Source organism: Arvicanthis niloticus, chromosome 11 (assembly GCF_011762505.2).
Source record: "Arvicanthis niloticus isolate mArvNil1 chromosome 11, mArvNil1.pat.X, whole genome shotgun sequence".
Lineage (NCBI taxonomy): Eukaryota > Metazoa > Chordata > Mammalia > Rodentia > Muridae > Arvicanthis > Arvicanthis niloticus.
Window position 1 is genome coordinate 41,148,360 of NC_047668.1, and position 17,367 is coordinate 41,165,726.

A 17,367-nucleotide genomic window follows, 5' to 3' on the forward strand; every position below is an offset into this window, starting at 1 on the left:
GGAAGTAAAGAAGGAAGGAGGGAGGGAGGGAGGGAGGGAAGGAAGGAAGGAAGGAAGGAAAATGGAAATTAAGAGAGAAAGGCATAGCAGGAATTTCACAGACCTCAACATAGTCCTTAGAAAAAGAGTAAAAACATGGACTACAGACACAAGACTGTCCTTAATAGAGAGAAATGTTCATGATGTATTTGTTTTCTTCTGACAGACAAGGCCACTGCCGTGGACATTCTGAAGAATAACACTTCCTCAAAGAAAGCCCAAGCAGGTCTTTGAGCTGTTCAGAAGGTGTTACCTCAGGACAAGGCACAGGTTCATGTGAACTACTGCCTCTCAGACCCTTTGTGGTAATAAGACAAGACTGGGAAGCTGTCACCTCAGTGATCTCATCTTGCACGTGAGCCCTGTGCAAGCTTAGGCTCATGTGTGTGTTTGTGTAAGTGTGAAAAAAAAAACATATTAGAAAAAAACCCTATTATAGGACATTTTTATATAAATAAAATGTGTTTGTATATAAAGCTGTGTTATCAGAGCTACACAGAGAAACCCTGTCTCAAAAAACCTAAAATAAATAAATAAATAAAGCTGTGTTAGTATAGAAAAGCCAGGTTTTATAAAGTAAAAAAAAATCAGTAAGCCAAGGCTACTTTACTATTGAAGACAGAAGAGAGAAAGTGCTTTTTATCAATTTCATGTAGGATGAGTGTACAATGCTTATAAAATCCACAGTTGTCCTGTCTAGGCCTTCTCCATCCACTGACCACAGACTGACTCACCTAGAGCACCTTCCAGGCCTGCAAGCTCCCTTCAAGCTATGTGTCCTACACAGGTGAACTATCTTCTGTCTCATATACTGTGTTGAGGGTGTGTGTGTGTGTATGTGTGTGTGTGTGTGTGTGTGTGTGTGTGTGTGTGTGGTATATGTACCTGTCCATGCAAGTGTGTGTGCATGTGTATACATGTGTGTACACAGGCATAAAGAGGCCAAAGGTTGATGTTGGGTTTCTTCTTTGATTACTCTTTGCCTTTTTTAAGACAAGAATTTACTAAACCTGCAACTCACCAATTGGTGTGTGCAAGCATACAGCCTATAAACAGTGGACTATTTCATGCAGTCTGGCTATATAGAGTCTTCCATCAGGGTGCGTGTAGGTGACCTCTGTGATATTTGCACAAGATGCACTTGGGAGTGCATACCCCCCGTGTTCAGTGGTGTAAAACTATCTTCATGACATAATACAAGAGAAAAAATAAAACCCGGCCTCTCTGTTTACTCAGCACTTAAATGACAACCTCCAGAAAAGCACTCATGGAAGAAAAGCCTCACCTGGAAAACATGCTAGCTGATTTTCAAGTGTTCTTCCAGCTCCCAAGCCCTGTGGTTTTCATGACTGCAGACCGTCTTAGGCACAGGCAAGGATCCATAAACAAAACATGGGCTTTTCTCCTGTGTACACGGTTCTGCCCACTCCCCTGTCTAATAGCTTCCAGGGTAAGAACTTAGGGCGGTTATGTTTGTTTGTTCCATGAAAACAGCCTGGAACCATGGCTGCAGAGACCACAGGGACAGCCCAGTGACTCTGAACAGGAGAATCAGTTCTCAAGTTGACCCAGCTAGCTGGCCAGGAGATGCAAGGGTTAACCAGGCCTGAGGCTTTGTTTTGTGGGATGCTATCTGCTATGCAAGTCAATTAGGTTTTAGATGTTGCTTTTCTTTTCTTTTCTTTTCTTTTCTTTTCTTTTTTTTCTTAAGAAAACAATCCCACATAAAATTGCTTGGACAGAAGTTTACTAGCTAATTCTGACTTTTTTGCTAGTGACTGTCATATCACTTCAAAGCCTATTGATAATTTGATCTATATTGATTTTACAGGTCATATGTATTTGGTTACACATATGCATGTGAGTGTGTGTGTGAGTGTGTGAGAGTGTGTGAGTGTGTATGTGAGTATGTGCATGTGTTTGTGAGTGTGTGTGACTATATGTGTATGTGCATGTGTGAGTGTGTGTATGTGCATGTGTGAGTGTATGTGTTTCTATGCATGTGTGTGTGAATGTGTGTGTGAGTATGTGCGTGTGTGTGTATATGCATGTGAGTATGTGTATGTGACTGTGTATGTGCATGTGTGTGCGTGTGTGAGTGCATGTATGACTGTGTGTGTGACTGTGTGTATGTGCGTCTGTGTGTGCATGTGTGTGTATGACTATGTGTGTGTATGTGCATGTGTGTGTGACTATGTGTGTGTGTCTATGTGCGTGTGTATGATTGTGTGTGAGTGTGTATGTGTATATGTGTGTGTGTGTATGTGCGTGTGTGCGCACGCGCACATGTACACATGCCCTTGAGTGTGGAGGTTTGAGGTCAACCTCAGGCGCTGCTCCTCAGGTAACGTTCACCCTGTTTTAGTGACAAGGTCTCTCACCGGCCTGAAACTCATAGGCTGGCTGATCAGGAAAGCCCCAGGGAATTTGCCTGTCTCTGCCACCTCAGCACAGGGATTGTAAGTATAGGCTACTGCGCCTAGCTTTTTTAAAACATGGGTTGGGGGATCAAACTCAGGTCCACATGCAAAAAAAAAAAAATCCACTTTACTCAGCCATCCTGCGATCTCTCCATCTCTCCAGTCTGACCGAAAGTTCTTAGAATATAAACAGAGTATTTTATTTATCTCATATGTATATGATTTACAATATAAAGATACTTACAGTAAATATCAGGTTGCCTGAAATAACTTAATATGTACACAGGCCAGAGAATGTAAATCCTGACTCACTATTAGAAGGAAATCTGAAAAAAAGAAACAGAGCCCGCCGGAGCAGTGGCGTGAGCCAAGAGAGAACAGCTTGGCTCCTCCCAGTGAAGGAATGAATGTCTACGTTTAAAAACCAAGCACAAAACAGTGCACACCTCTGTCCCTAAGACTTCTCCGAATTAACCACACAAAGCCGCCTCCTCTGAGTCAGATGGCCCTTCAATGCCAGGTCAGCCACGAAAGGATGCTTTATCTCATTCAGTAGTGTGGACATCCTGAAAGAGCTGGAATTAAAACACTCTTTAGTTGAGAAACACCCCACCCCCACCCCGTCTCTATTGTCTACAAAGCAGATCATATTTTGTCTCTATTCTGATTATCTCAAGCCAAACAACAAGTAAAATAAAGCAATGAGGCCATTGGGGAGAGTCACAATCCATCTGTGAGTTCTCTTGGACAAAACATGTTTTGAGGAATTTTTTTTTTTTGCTTTATTATATAAATTATTCTTTTGAAATGTTCACAATGAGCATAAAAAAAAAAAAAAAAGAAGAAGAAGAAGAAGAAAAGCAACTCCGAGTTCATCTATTCAGGCCAGCAGAATATGCCTGAGGAAGCATGGGAGCGTTTTCTCCTGCCTGAGGCAACAGCTCTCCCAAATAACGCTTTCGGTGGGGAAGGTCTAGGTGAGGGACTACAGGGGCTTGAACAGCTCTTGTGCAGTCTGAATGGCCAGGCCCCTGCTTCCTGAAGTAGGCATCCCCGTGGAAAGGCTGTTTGACCTTGGTGAAATGAAACGCAGGATGAACCTGGAAACTGGTTGTGAGAGCTTTTAGGGCGAGGATGGAGGAGAAGTGTGAACTGGGCTTTTGTGTCAAACTCAAAGTTTAGAATGATAACTCTAAAATGTGGCTTACTTCCTTTTTAGAGGTTAAAGGGAAATAGTTATAAATACGTATTTTATCCTCTATCCATAGGGATTGTAGTGCAGACTATCATAAACCTTCAGCCTGACAGCAGACATAAAATGACTAAGTCTGAGGGAGGGAAGAGAAGGATGGATAGCCAAGTAGAACGGCGGGCCTGAGAAAGTCTACTGCAAATGCGTGCAACATACAATGGGCTAACTAAGGGCGTCTTCAGGTTGAGGCCAAAGTAGAAAGCACAGCTGCTCACATACTGTCCGGCGTCTAAGGGAGCAGCACATTCCAGTTTGTGAAACAGATTTTCTCTGGCTCAGCTATCCGAAAACAACTCATCACGTGGGTGGACAGAAGGAGAGAGTACTGGACAATGGGCTTTTAGAACTTACACAGAAGACACAAAAGTTCCACCCACACCTGCCACTTGTGTGGCCCCCGGATTTAAAAAGCAGGGTGCACGATGCAACTTTTCTTCCACAACAGAAGTATCTTGGGGACACAAGCTGATCCCTAGCCTTCTAGAGATTTGACAAAACAGAGTAAAAATCCGGGGACCTTGAGGAAGTAAGTAGCTGGGCTTTTGGCATGAGTTCTGACAGTTCATCCCGGGAGTCTTTAGTCAGCAGCTGAAGCGAAGATAACCAGCGTTGCAGACTGAAGAGATGCCGCTGCCACAGAGTGTGCTGTGTTAGATAGGAGAGGGCCCTTTGAGAACACGGAGGGGCTGTGCTGTGTTCTTACCGTAGGCCGGCTAGCTCTTCCACCCTGAAGGTGCGTCAGGGGACAGGTATTTTAGTCACATTCCTCCTGCAGGTTTGGATTTTTTCCACTGGGACATTTAAAAATAGATGGGAATTGATCCTTTAAATATCTCTTTAAGTTTCTTTCAATTTTTCTCCACTCATTTAGAGTCCATCATCCCCACTTTTCTTAGTCTATCTGGTCCTCACTTAGTCTATCTGATCCCTACTTAGTCTATCTGGTGAAAGCTTTTTGATCAAGTAGTTCATACTTTTGCAGCAACTCTTCTCTATAGTTTACTAAGAATTATCTACATTTTTGTTATTGAAAATTAGAGAGACAACATTTCAAAGGAATAGTCACTAGCAGTACAACAATGTTTTGTGCCTCAAGGCTCTGTGTTATGTGACTTTTAGCTAGCCCCTCTTTCCCTCTGCTTCTCTCTTGCTCTCTTTCTCCTGAATATAGTCACATGGGCTCACTGAGACTGAGGCTATGAAAATGCATTCTGGGTATATGACCTCAAAGTAGGCCACAGATACAATGTCCGGAGGACCAAGATAGTGACTGCCTGCAACCCTGCCTCCTACCCCTGGAAGACATTGGCCAGATTACAGGGAGCACAGACAGTCTCTGAGAATAGAAAGTGAACAGAAAAGAAGCAACCAGAGAGTTTAACACATCCTCAATATTTTCATGTCCTCTTCTGTGACCCCATCATAGGTACCTGAGACCTAAACAGAATGGACTTTGGTCTGGCAGGAAGCAAAAAATTAAAATAGTTCTTTTGGGCAAGAGGTAGAAGCAACATATACATATTACAGGATTGTGACTGTGAACAAGAAAGATAACCATTTCATCAAGTACAGTGTGACGAGAGGTGCCAGCACATGATTGGCAGCCGCTCTTCCTCTGGCCTCAGATCACATAGTCATGCTATCACCGGCTCAGCCTCCAGATGCCCTTATCACCTAAAATCTTTAGCTAGAGCTCTAGGATATCCATGTGCCAAGGTCGTGTCCTTGGTGTGGAAGCTGGCTTTCTGTTACCTTCCTTCATCAGCCCATTTGGCCACCGGGTGCCCTGTGCAAGGGATAGTGCTGCAGATAGTGCCAGAGTGTTGTGGATCCTCTCAGCTGTGTGTCAGAAAGCAAGTTCTACCTTAAAGAGGAAAACAACAAAACCAAACACCATAGTGTTGAGAATGGAGATTAGTAGTAAGTAAGCGTAAGCACCAGTGTAAGGCTACACAGGGAAGAGCCTCAAAAAGTAGCCAAGCCATCCAGAACTGGCTGTATCTTACCATACCCAGCTACTACAAGGAAGTTTATCTTACCTGTTGTACAGAAAAAGAAACTGAGGTTTAGCAAGAGTATATTAACAACAATAATGAATGTCCCTGGTTAATTGTGTATCTAAACTCAAATTACCCAAGTGTCTCAGCAATTAATCCCACGTCCCAGAGTCTGGCGTACTCTTCAGCTTTTGCAGTTATATTTTTTACTTTTCTTCATAACATTTTTGCAAACTGTTTGGACTGGCTTGTTATTGTCTCAATGAGAAGGAAGGGGGCCCTGAAAGAAATAACTAGGAAAGGCAAAATAATTGGGCCTCTCATTTGTCTTATTCCTTCTAAGCTTCTGGGGTGGTTGGTCGCAGTGGGGCAAGCCCAAGGAGGAAGATCTTGGTAAAGTCAGGTGACCATTTCCTCAGATCTCAACATCCCTCAACTGGGATGTCTCTTCAAAACCTCAGACCCAATAAATACTTCATCATCTTCAATAGTGGTGGACCTGGGGTGTAGATCAGTGTACATCAGTATAGATCAGTGTAGATCAGTTGTAGACCATATGACTAGAGTAGTGAAGTCTTGGGTACCATCCCCAGTGCCAAAGCCCCAAGGAAAACAGCAACATGAAAGTCTCCATTATCCACCTTCCCTGCTTCAGGAAATTTTAATAACACCTCCCAATTCTACAATTAACCATTAAAAAAACTTACAAAGATTTTTTTAAGTTTCTTTATTTTTATCTACATGTACTTGTTTGTATGAGGATACACACTGTGTACAGATGCCCACAGAGGCCAGAAGAGAATGTTGGATCCCCCAGAACTGGAGTTACAGGCAACTGCGAGCCACCTGCCCTTGTAGGACAGAACACACTCCAACAGCGAGCAGCAAGTGCTCTTAACTGCAAAGCCATCAATCCAGCTCCTGGTTTTTCTTAGTGTGTGTGTGTATATATGTGTGCAGGTACACACACCAAAGAAAAGTTATCTAAATATGTGTCTGTCTGCATGTGCATGTGTATTTACATGTATCTAAGGACAGCTTTTGAAAGTCTGTGCCCTCCATCTGCTTCCAGGGATCAAACTCAGGTCATCAAGCTGTGCCCAAGCACCTTTATCTGGACACCATCTCATCAGCCCACCTACCATTTCAGTTACCTATTGTTTATCATCACTATCCCATAAAGTTGTCTCTCCTTTCCCCATACTAACTTAGCCCAGGTCTCACCTTGAACATAAAAGGACAAAGTGTCCTCTTACAGGGATGGCAAGGACTTTAGAAGCCACTGGCTATCCCTTTGAAGAATAATATATCATCAAACTGTCTTTGCATTCTAAGAGATAATGCCAGGAAAGTGTGATTTACAGATCCCAATGGTGTTTGAAGATTGTTCGCTGCACTAGATTTTTCCTGGAAGCCGTTTGCAGCCTGCTCAGAATTGCATTTCTTGTACAGATGTGCTATATTAAACAAGGAGTGGGGATTTGATAATCAGCTCCTTTCCTAAAACATCTCCTAAGCCATTCCTGCTTCCAGTGTTCAATCTGGCAATGATGTGAACACTGAAAAAGGACTCAAAACAGCACTAAAACTCTCAAGAGTATGCTTATTAGGTATTTATTGTGATAAACACTTGAGACTCAGCGGAGACAAAAAAAAAGTTCCTGTTCTTACAAAGCTTCAGTTCAAGGATAAACTGAAGCTAGGCATTTGGAAAGATAGAGCTTAGGCAGTAAATACAAGCAAGAAAAAAATTACACGGATTCTATGTTCACTGATGTGTTCATAACTGAAGAAAGAGGGAGAAGAGAAGGGAAAAGTAGATAGGTGATAGATAGATAGACAGACAGATAGACAATAGATAAATAGATAGATAGACAATAGATAGGTGATAGATAGATAGACAGACCGACAGAAGGACAGATAGACAGATGACAGATAGGTGATAGATAGACAGATGATAGATAGGAGATAGATAGATAGATAGATAGATAGATAGATAGATAATAGATAAATAGATGGATAGATGATAGATAAGTGATAGATACATAGACAGATAGACAGATGACAGGTAGGTGATAGATAGACAGATGATAGATAGGTGATAGATAGATAGATAGATAGATAGATAGATAGATAGATAGATAGATAGCAACTTGAATTGTTGTGGATTAATGTAGTATAAACATTCCCACCACAGATAATTTCAGTTACTAGCAAGATGCCACCACTCCAGAACCCTTGAAAGCAACTGGTATTGAAAGAAAATGTAAAGTTAGAGAATAACTGGATTGGACACTAGAAACTATCCTCATGTTCAAGAAGAGAGCTGTTCACAACAACATTCTGAAGGTAAGAGGGGTGGTGCCAAACTCAAACCTGCTGTAGACATCCCAGGTCAGGGGTCATCTCTACTTGCCACATGCTGACATGCTGATGCTTGGTAACATGGGACAAGTTGCAAGGGGTCCCTTTTTACAGTTTACTTCCTTGAGTTTAGCAGATAAAATAATATAGAGAATTCTTAGGTTCTCTTTTAAAGTTTTACACACACACACACACACACACACACACACACACGTAAATGGATACAATAGATGAAAGAGGATAGAAGGCTAATTGTTTTTCCCAGTGCTGTTAATTCTGTCATGGATTTTTCAGGTTTGCATGGTAGGTACATACGTAATATATTTATTCTACAGTGAAAGTGTAAAACCCAACATGGAGCTCCGAAGCTTCAGAAAGGCTGTTTTAATTGTATAGTTCACTGGGAAGTATAGACTTCAGGGCTGGTTTATTTTGGTGTGTAAAGATTATTTTTTTTGGCAAGGGGTTTTATTGGGTTTTTTTTCATGATAATGTTTATTAAATTTAAAAACTTTGCATGCATAGTATAAATTATAGTTTTTGTGGAATACTCTTTAACATATCATAATTATTAATGTTAATATGTATCCAAATAGATCATCAACATTTTATTGACAAGGAAACTAATGTTCAAAGTTTAATTGCCTTGTCACACAGTGGGGTAAAGATGGGACCAGGCTGAAGGGAGGAGTCCTAATCTAGTGTTTCCATGGTGTCTAGTAATAGACCTTAGACGAGAGGCTAAAGTCACAGCAAAACAAATTGAGTAAGAGAATTCTGATAGAGAGGGAAATTGGTCCCTTTACCTCGTGTAGATATGCTCTAAGACCTTCATCCCCACCCCACCATGGATGCCTGAGACTTCAGATGGCCTTGAACTAAGTTTATACTGTATTTTTTTTCCTATGCATGTAACCATGGGATAAGGTTTAATTTCTATATCAGGCACGGTAAGAGATAGCACTTGAAACAATATATGTAATGAAAATTATTTAAGATCTATGAATTATTTATTTCTGGAATATTTCACGTGATCCTGGCTACCAGAAAGCAAAGCTGCAGATAGAGAGGGGTTGCTGTCTACACAACCTACAGCAGAGCTAAACACTGACAAGACTCATCTAGCTAGAGCCCTCCCCCTAGGTGAGCAGAATGCTGGTCACAGGCTCTCCACGTTTGGCAGCTATCACTCCACCATGCAGCGCAACTGGAAACTCTAACATCACGGAAGGCTTTATGTCCTGCCAAGTGCAAGCCACATACATTTGTGGTTGTTTCCATCCCTCATTTTTGGAAGGTGTGTCTGCACACACTGAAGTGATCTACAGTTTTTACTCTCCAGAGTCCTGGTATGGAATTAGTACTTGGCAGGTCACAAATGAAAGATTTCCTGACAGTTTGGATTTTCATAAGGGAAAAACTTGGGAAAATTCCAAGACGTGGTTCAGAATTAGACCCTCAAAAATCTGACCTGATTCATAAAAGACGATGGTTAAAAGGAGAACATTCCTCTTTGTATTAAGGTAGGGCAGAGCCTCAGAACATCTTCGAGACATTAGAATCTAGTGAGTGTGTTGACGTCCTCTTCTGAGTCTGGAGACTTGAGCTTCTGTTGTTAACCTTTAAGGAGGTCATCATGTAATGAGGTGGGCTGATCTTGGGCAGAGGCCAGAAGAATGTTTTGTTTCTATTCACTAGCTGATAATAACTGGTTGTTCTGTCTCTGTGTTAGAACTGCTATCATTAAGTCCCATCTCTGTCTCTCAGATTTTCAAGTGTTGAAAGTAGAATTTGTTATGCCCAGCATCAATATTAAAGAAACACACGTGTGTAGCAAGATAGTTTTCTGCTACATTGTATTTGCAGTGGAGCTTGGTGATTGGGCAGTGGAAGAGGTAGGCAGAATGAGGAGTTGGGAGAAAAAAGAAGAGGAGAGGAAAGAGGAGAGCTAACACCCATGGAGGAAGACCGGTTGAAAGCAGTCCTGGGTAACAATTTATATCTAAAGGTTAGATATCAGGTAACAATTTTAATTATGTGGGCATCTTGTTAATTGAGTATTTCCAAATATATAAATCTATTGGATTATCTTTAAGTTTTAAGAGTCTTTATTCTACCGGGTACCCCAAGCATGGTTGATATTATCTGAGACTCAGCTTTGTGGGGGTGGCATGGTTAGACTGTCAGAGCCAGCTGCCATGCTGGCATCACGTGGGTCTAGCTGTGACATGCTTGGCTTCTGGCCACTTCTAGTGCAGAACATGGCAGCTGGGGCTAAGCAAAGCAACTCGCTGATTAGATAGCCGACCCATGCAGCGACATTTCTAAATTTCCCTGATTCACACATGGGTATGGAGATGCAGCTGAGGTGGTTCAACATTTGTCATGTAAGTATGAAAATCCGAGTGTGATCTAACCAACCCATGTGAGAAAGCTGGGTGATAACATGAGCCTAATATCTCTGCAGTGGGAAGGCAGAGACAGCCAGATCCCTAGGGTTTCCTGGCCAGCCTAGCCTCGTCAGTGAGCCTCAGGACAGTGAGAGACCCTGACTCAAAAACAAGAGGTACAGTGAGTAAAGATACCTGGAATCGACCTCTAACCTCTATACGTATGCATATGCATGCATGACTCCCACATATATAAACACACAAATATGCAGACACTATAAAATGTGAAAATACTGAAAGTCATGGAAAGGACCACACAGTGGTGGTATCCAATGTGTTCTTTTATGTTTATATTTATTTGTTTTATGTCTGTGATGCTTTTAGTGAGAATAGCCCTCATAGGCTCAGATATGAATGCTTAGTCATCAGAGAGTGGCGTTATTTGAGAAGGATTAGGGGGTGTGGCCTTGTTGGAGAAAATGCATCACTAGGGGTGGGTTTTGAGGTTTCAGAAGCCCAAGCCAGGCCCGATGTATCTTTCTCTCTTCTTGCTGCCTGTGGATCCAGATGTAGAACTCTCAGCAACTTCTCCAGCATCATGTTTACCTGCATGCCTTCATGTACCCTGCCTTGATGACAATGGACTAACCCTCTGAAACTCTAAGCAAGTCCCAATCAAATGCTTTCTTTTTATAAGGGTTGTCTTAGTCATGGCATCTCTTCGCAGCACTAGAATATTGACAAGGACAATGTATATGAGTGTTTTGCCTCCATGTACAGATATGTACACATATGCCTGTTGTCTGTGGGGGTTAGAAGAAGGGGTCAGATTCTTTAGAACTGGAGTTACAGTTGGTTGCAAGCTGACATATGGGTGTTGGAAACCGAACCCGGGTCTTCTGTAAGAGAAAGAAGTAGTCTAAACCACTGAGCCATCCCTCCAGCCCCTCTGATAATTCCTGGAGGTGTAATTAAAGCTCAATCTTTAAATTAAATAATCATTAAATTATTTAATGATCAATTAGTAATTAAATGATCAATCTGTCAATCACATGCTTTTGTTAGACGCCATCTTTCTTTCTTTCTTTCTTTTTTTGTTTTTTGTTTTTGTTTTTCAAGACAGGGTTTTTCTGTATAGCCCTGGCTGTCCTGGAACTCACTCTGTAGACCAGGCTGCCCTGGAACTCAGAAATACACCTGCCTCTGCCTCCCGAGTGCTGGGATTAAAGACATATGCCACTACTGCCCGGCACCATTTTTCTTTAGGCCAGAAATAAGTAATGGAAGTAAGTCCAGCCTTCCTCCAAACCCAGACTGTGTGGCATGTGGCATCTGTATTCTCAAGGTGCCTCAGCCCTAGCTGTACCATATGGACAGTCTGTATGCCTTGGGGTATTGCAGTGGGCCTCCTATGCTAAGCTTAGCTTCTGGCTCCTGCAGCATTTAGAAGTATAATCCTGCCTTTGAGATCTTCTGCCTTAACTCACATGAGATCTCTAGAGATGATGGAATGGCTCCAGAAAGCACGTCATAGCTCTGATCCGAAAGGGACAGTACTGCACAATGTTCCTTTAATTGATATGATCTGAAGCTCAAAAACATTTCTTACTCAGCACTAAGATCCTGCAAATAAGCAATGGAACCACAAGCCTGAAGCATGAAAATATTACGAATGAGGCCAACCAACGGCTTAAATAATTGTACGCCTTGGTTTTAAGTTGATAGTATTTAGAGATGCATGCTATGCTACCTCTTGGAATGCTCTGAGAGCTGAAACTATCAAACCAAGAGAAATAATTTAAAGTCTTCTATAGGGAGCTGGCATTTGGATTGACCCTGAATGCCAGAGAGCAATAAAGCAGACAGACCTACAAATCGAAATGCAATTTGTTGAATTATACACCCCTGTCCTTGCCAATTCCTGTGCTTGCCAAGTTTCATTGATTGCTTGGGACACTTATTTTGAACTCTAGCTTTTGAGGATTTCCTGTTCATGATACTATAACTTGCCAAGAAATTCTTCATTCTGCTTCAGGGGCTACCCAGTTATAGAAGTGTAAAATTTAAAAGAGGGGAAGGGTGGCTCAGTGATTAAAGTGCTTGCCATACAAGTGTGAAGACCTGAGTTCAGATTCCCAGAGTTTGTGTGTAAACAATTCTAGTGTGCATCTAAAATGTAAGCATTACTACAGTGAAATGGGAGATAGAGCCAAGAGAATCTTCAGATGTTTTCAGATCAGCTAATGTGACATTTGACATAGAAAACAACGAGTAATTCTGTCTCAACCAAGGTAGATAATGAAGACCAACACTCTAGGTTACCCTCTGACCTCTGTGTGAGCACCTGTACTCACACATGAACATACATACATACACACACAGAGTCAAATGCACACAGGCATACACATACCACATACACACACAAAGGATTCAGGAAAGGTAAATCACTTTTCAAAACAATACAGGTCAATACAGGGTTTCCTATCTGGAAACCCTGGTGTAGTCTCACCTGCCACACAAAGAGGGTGTTACGATTTGAATAAAAATGGCCCCTATAGGCCCATAGGGAGTGGTACTATTAGAAGGTGTGGCCTTTTGGAGTAGGCGTGGCCTTATTGAAAGAAGTATGCCACTGGGGATAGAGGGAGGGGCTTTCAGAAGCTCAAACCAGACCCAGTGACTTACTCTCACTTCTTGCTGCCTGCCTATCCAGAGGTAAAATTCCAGCACCATGTCTGCCTGTGTGCCACCATGCTTCCTGCCATGATGATAATGAACTAAACCTCAGAACTGTAAGCCAGCCCCAGTTAAAAGAGCCCCTTTATAAGAGTTGAGGTGGTCTTGGTGTCTCTTCATAGCAATAAAACCCTACCTAAGACAGTGGGTTGTGATTCAGAGAAGACTCATAAAATGTGCTGAGGCTGCTTACCCAGGTGAACACTTACTCACTGTGTGACTTGCCGTGGATACTAATATAAGGAGGGACAGTCTCATCCATCAGCCTTCTTAGGGCTGAAGTAACATGGATAAAGAGAAACAGGAGAGAGCATGACAAATATGTTATCAAAGTTCTAAGTTTCCCTGAAGCCTTCAGACACAAAGACCCAAAGGCCCAGGGAGAACTGCCTACCTCTGTGCTTGCTTAGGCTCTAAAAAAAATGGCCAGCTGTAAGATGCTTGGGCAAAAAACTCTGATCTAACCTAATAGAGTGGATATGGAACCCAGCAAGACTGTCCAGGCAGAGCATCCAGGTTTCCATGCACGGTCCCTCCTGTCAGGCATGCGGCTGGACCTTTCTGGAATGAGGATTTTATAATCCACCATCACATGGGGAAGATGAGAGGGCTTCTTTCTAGAAAGGTTGCTTGGCATCTTACCTTAGGCTTCGTGGCTTATCTGAGAGAAGGGGGATTCTGGTTTCTGTGACCCGTTTCAGGGAAGAGGACTTCTGATTTCCATGATTCACTTCTGTGTAGAATAAGGGACAAGAGGCAGAGAGGCAAGAGAGGACCATCCACCTGAGGTTGCCTCTAACACCTCGAAAGCCTTTTGTTTAAAGTACTCAGAGCACCCAAACCTCATCCTTCAAGGTAATTCCAAGCTCCAATACTAACATGGCCTTGCAAATAGACACCACCAGAAAATTCAGTTTTACTCCCAGTCTTAAACACAACACCAACAGTACAAGCAATCATTTTTTCCAATAGATAAATGGCACTACATTAAAATGTCAAACTTTTGTGTTTCAAAGGGCACCATCAAGAAGGAAAAAGGACAGTTCACAAAAAAGGAGAGAATTATGTTTGAATAATATGTCTGATAGATGAGGGATGTGTAACCAGAATGTATAAAGAACGATTACAACTCATAAAGTGAAAAGTCACTAAAAATAGGCAAAGGATTTGAGCAAATATCCTTTCCCCTGGCCAAAAATAAATAAATAAATAAAAATAAAAAGATTGGGGTATGGAGAGCTTTTGGGGGCCACTTGGCAGGAATTTGACGTTGGACCATGACAAGGAAGTAAGTTCAGGCAGAAATCTAATTTTAGGCTAGAATAAAGAAGTAGGCTTCAGGCATGAATATGATTTTGGGCTAGGACAGGGAAGTAGGCTCAGATATCTTGGTCATCCTGATAAGCCCTTAGAAACATTGATAATGGGAGTGATTGTGGGACTTTGTTGATTGCCTTGCTTGTTCCTTGACTATTTGCATCTATTGTATTATTTGTTCCTCAACCTAGAACTGACCTTATTACTTTGCATGTAATTAAAATGTTATAAAAGCAGATTGGGAAAAAATAAACCCACCTCGGCCTCAGAACTGGCTGGGGTCATGCTACAATGTTGTCTAATTGTCTTTTTTCTTTTTAATCCTTTCTCCTGCGCTGGAGAACCTGTTGACTGACTGAGCTGGCTTGGTTGGGGGGAGTGGGGGGATTCACAAATAGCCAATAAGCATGTGAAAAGATAGTCAATGTCATTACTCTTCAGGGAAGTGCAAATCAAACCCACAATGATACACCACTTCACGCTAAGATGACTCACATGAAAAGTTGAATCTTGGCAAGGATGTGGAGAAACTGGAACCATCATGGGTTGCAAGAGAAGTGCACAATGATACAGCCACTTTGGAGAGCAGTTTGGCAGTTCCTCAAAAAAGTTAAACATAGTTACCATGTGACCTGAAAAAAGTTTTGCTCTTAGGTATTTGCTCAGGTGAGCCAAAAATAACGAGTTTACACATGTTAATCACAACAGCCCCAGAGTGGAAGGCAAATGTTCAATCACCAATGAACAAACAGATAAAATGTAATCTAGCCATGCAAAAGAATACTATTCAACCACAAAAGGGATGGGATTTGGATACATGGTATATAACATGAGTAAGCCTTTAAAACACTGTGCTAAGTGAAAGAAACCATATGGAAAATGTCTTACATCATTGCACTTAGATCAGCATCAGAAATAGGCACACCCACAGAAGCACACAGAGGATTATCGGTTACCTAAAGCTGTGTGGAGAGAAAGAATAGGGCACTAGAGTCCTTGTTATGGGTAAGAAAAATATTCCAAAACTTGATGACTATACAGCTATGTGAATATATTAAAAATAACTGATGCTGGGCAAAATGTCATACATCAGTCATCCCAAAAGCAACGAATTCCAGGCTAATTAGAGCTACATGGTGAGGCCCTGTATCAAACAGCAAGAAAAATCAATTATAAAAATCACTGAATCATGTGCCTCAAAAGATCGAGTTTTATGGTATGTGAATTGTTTCTCAACAATGTGTTATTTAAAAAAAAAACACACACACACACACAGATTTCAAAATATAAGAGAACAGAGAGAGAAAACCAGAGCTCAGCTGTCACTATTAAACATCAACACATTTTGGGTAGTTTATGGATCAAAAGCACATAGGTTGGCAAATTTAAAATATAAAGCCAAAATTTAAAATAAGCTAGGCATAGTGATACAAACCTGTAATGCTAGCATGTTTTACAGGAAACAGAAGGATTTTGAGTTTAAGGACTACCTGGACTATATAGTAGTCCAGGCTTTACCTGTATTGCATAATTGCCTTAAAAAAAATAAAAGATAAAACGTGAAGGAATATTCCAGAAAAAACAATTTGAAAAAATGTAGTAAAATGCTTATAGGATGAAGACTTCTAGGAAGAGGGCAGGGCAAAAGATTGTTCCTTTGATTATGAACTTTGGAGAGTTTTAGAAACATTCTTGTATATGTTCCTAGATTGTCTTGATAAGAGTAAGACTTAGGGATTGTATGTACCTCATCTGGTAGAGTGTTTGCCTAACATGCATGAAGCCCTAGGTTTGATCCCAAACATCACATAAGCCAGGCTCCCCACCCCCCAGGAAAGGTGGAAGCGAGTTCAAAATCATCCACACGTTTTGGATGTAGGATACAGATAAGGCTGGAACTAAACTGGAAGCTTCCTCCTGATGGTTGGTTTTTGCAGTGCTTACGCCAAATGCTGGAAAAGAGAACTCATCCACAGTCTTACTCAGCTATAATCCCTGGAGGCTGCAGTACTTGTCTGCCAGACAAGACATGTGCACAAAGGCATTAATGGCATGACAGTTTTGAGGGTAACCAACCCCTTTCTGATTGGACTTAAGGGACCCATGAGGTGGGTCCTATGAAGCTTATCAAAAGCCTATATGATTGGAGGCAGTCATAGGCCCTGTGCAGAATTTACTTCTGGTGTTCTGCTAAATGACAAGGAGTCAAACTTCCTCCTAAGTGTCTATGCGTACATCCAGGCTGTGTTCAGCCTGGGCCAGAGAAGCATCTTTTCACAGAGACTCAGAAGTAGTCAAAGTACTGAGAACTGTCTGCTGAATGCCCATCCCTAGGTGAGACTTTCATATGATTCATTTCAAGACCCAGGAAACATGCTGGGAGAGGGGGAGCAGAAAGATCTTAACAGGTGAAGGAATGCTTCTGCATATGACATTTTCCTTGAATTCATGAACTCACAGAAGCTGTGGATACCTACACAAGACCTGTAAAACATTTTTTTTTTATTTAAGACATTAAAATAGGAGAACAGAGATTAATTGGGATGGCCAAGTAGCTCAGCAGAGACACGGGAGGATGGAGTTTGTAAATATGACCACAATATATTGAATACATGTATGAAATTGCCAAAAATTTAAAAATTAAAAATACAAGGTTATCCTTAGCTACAGAGTGAATCTGTGGCCAGCCTGGGATAATGAGATCATTCTCAAATTTTAAAAAATGTAAATTTTGAGTTCCTGCTAGGAACTACTAATCTCTAATAGTAATAGTAATGGTAATGGTAAAAACACACAACTACTGCATAGGCCTTGCTCTTGGAGTCTCCTGCACTGGGTTCGTGATGATGAGC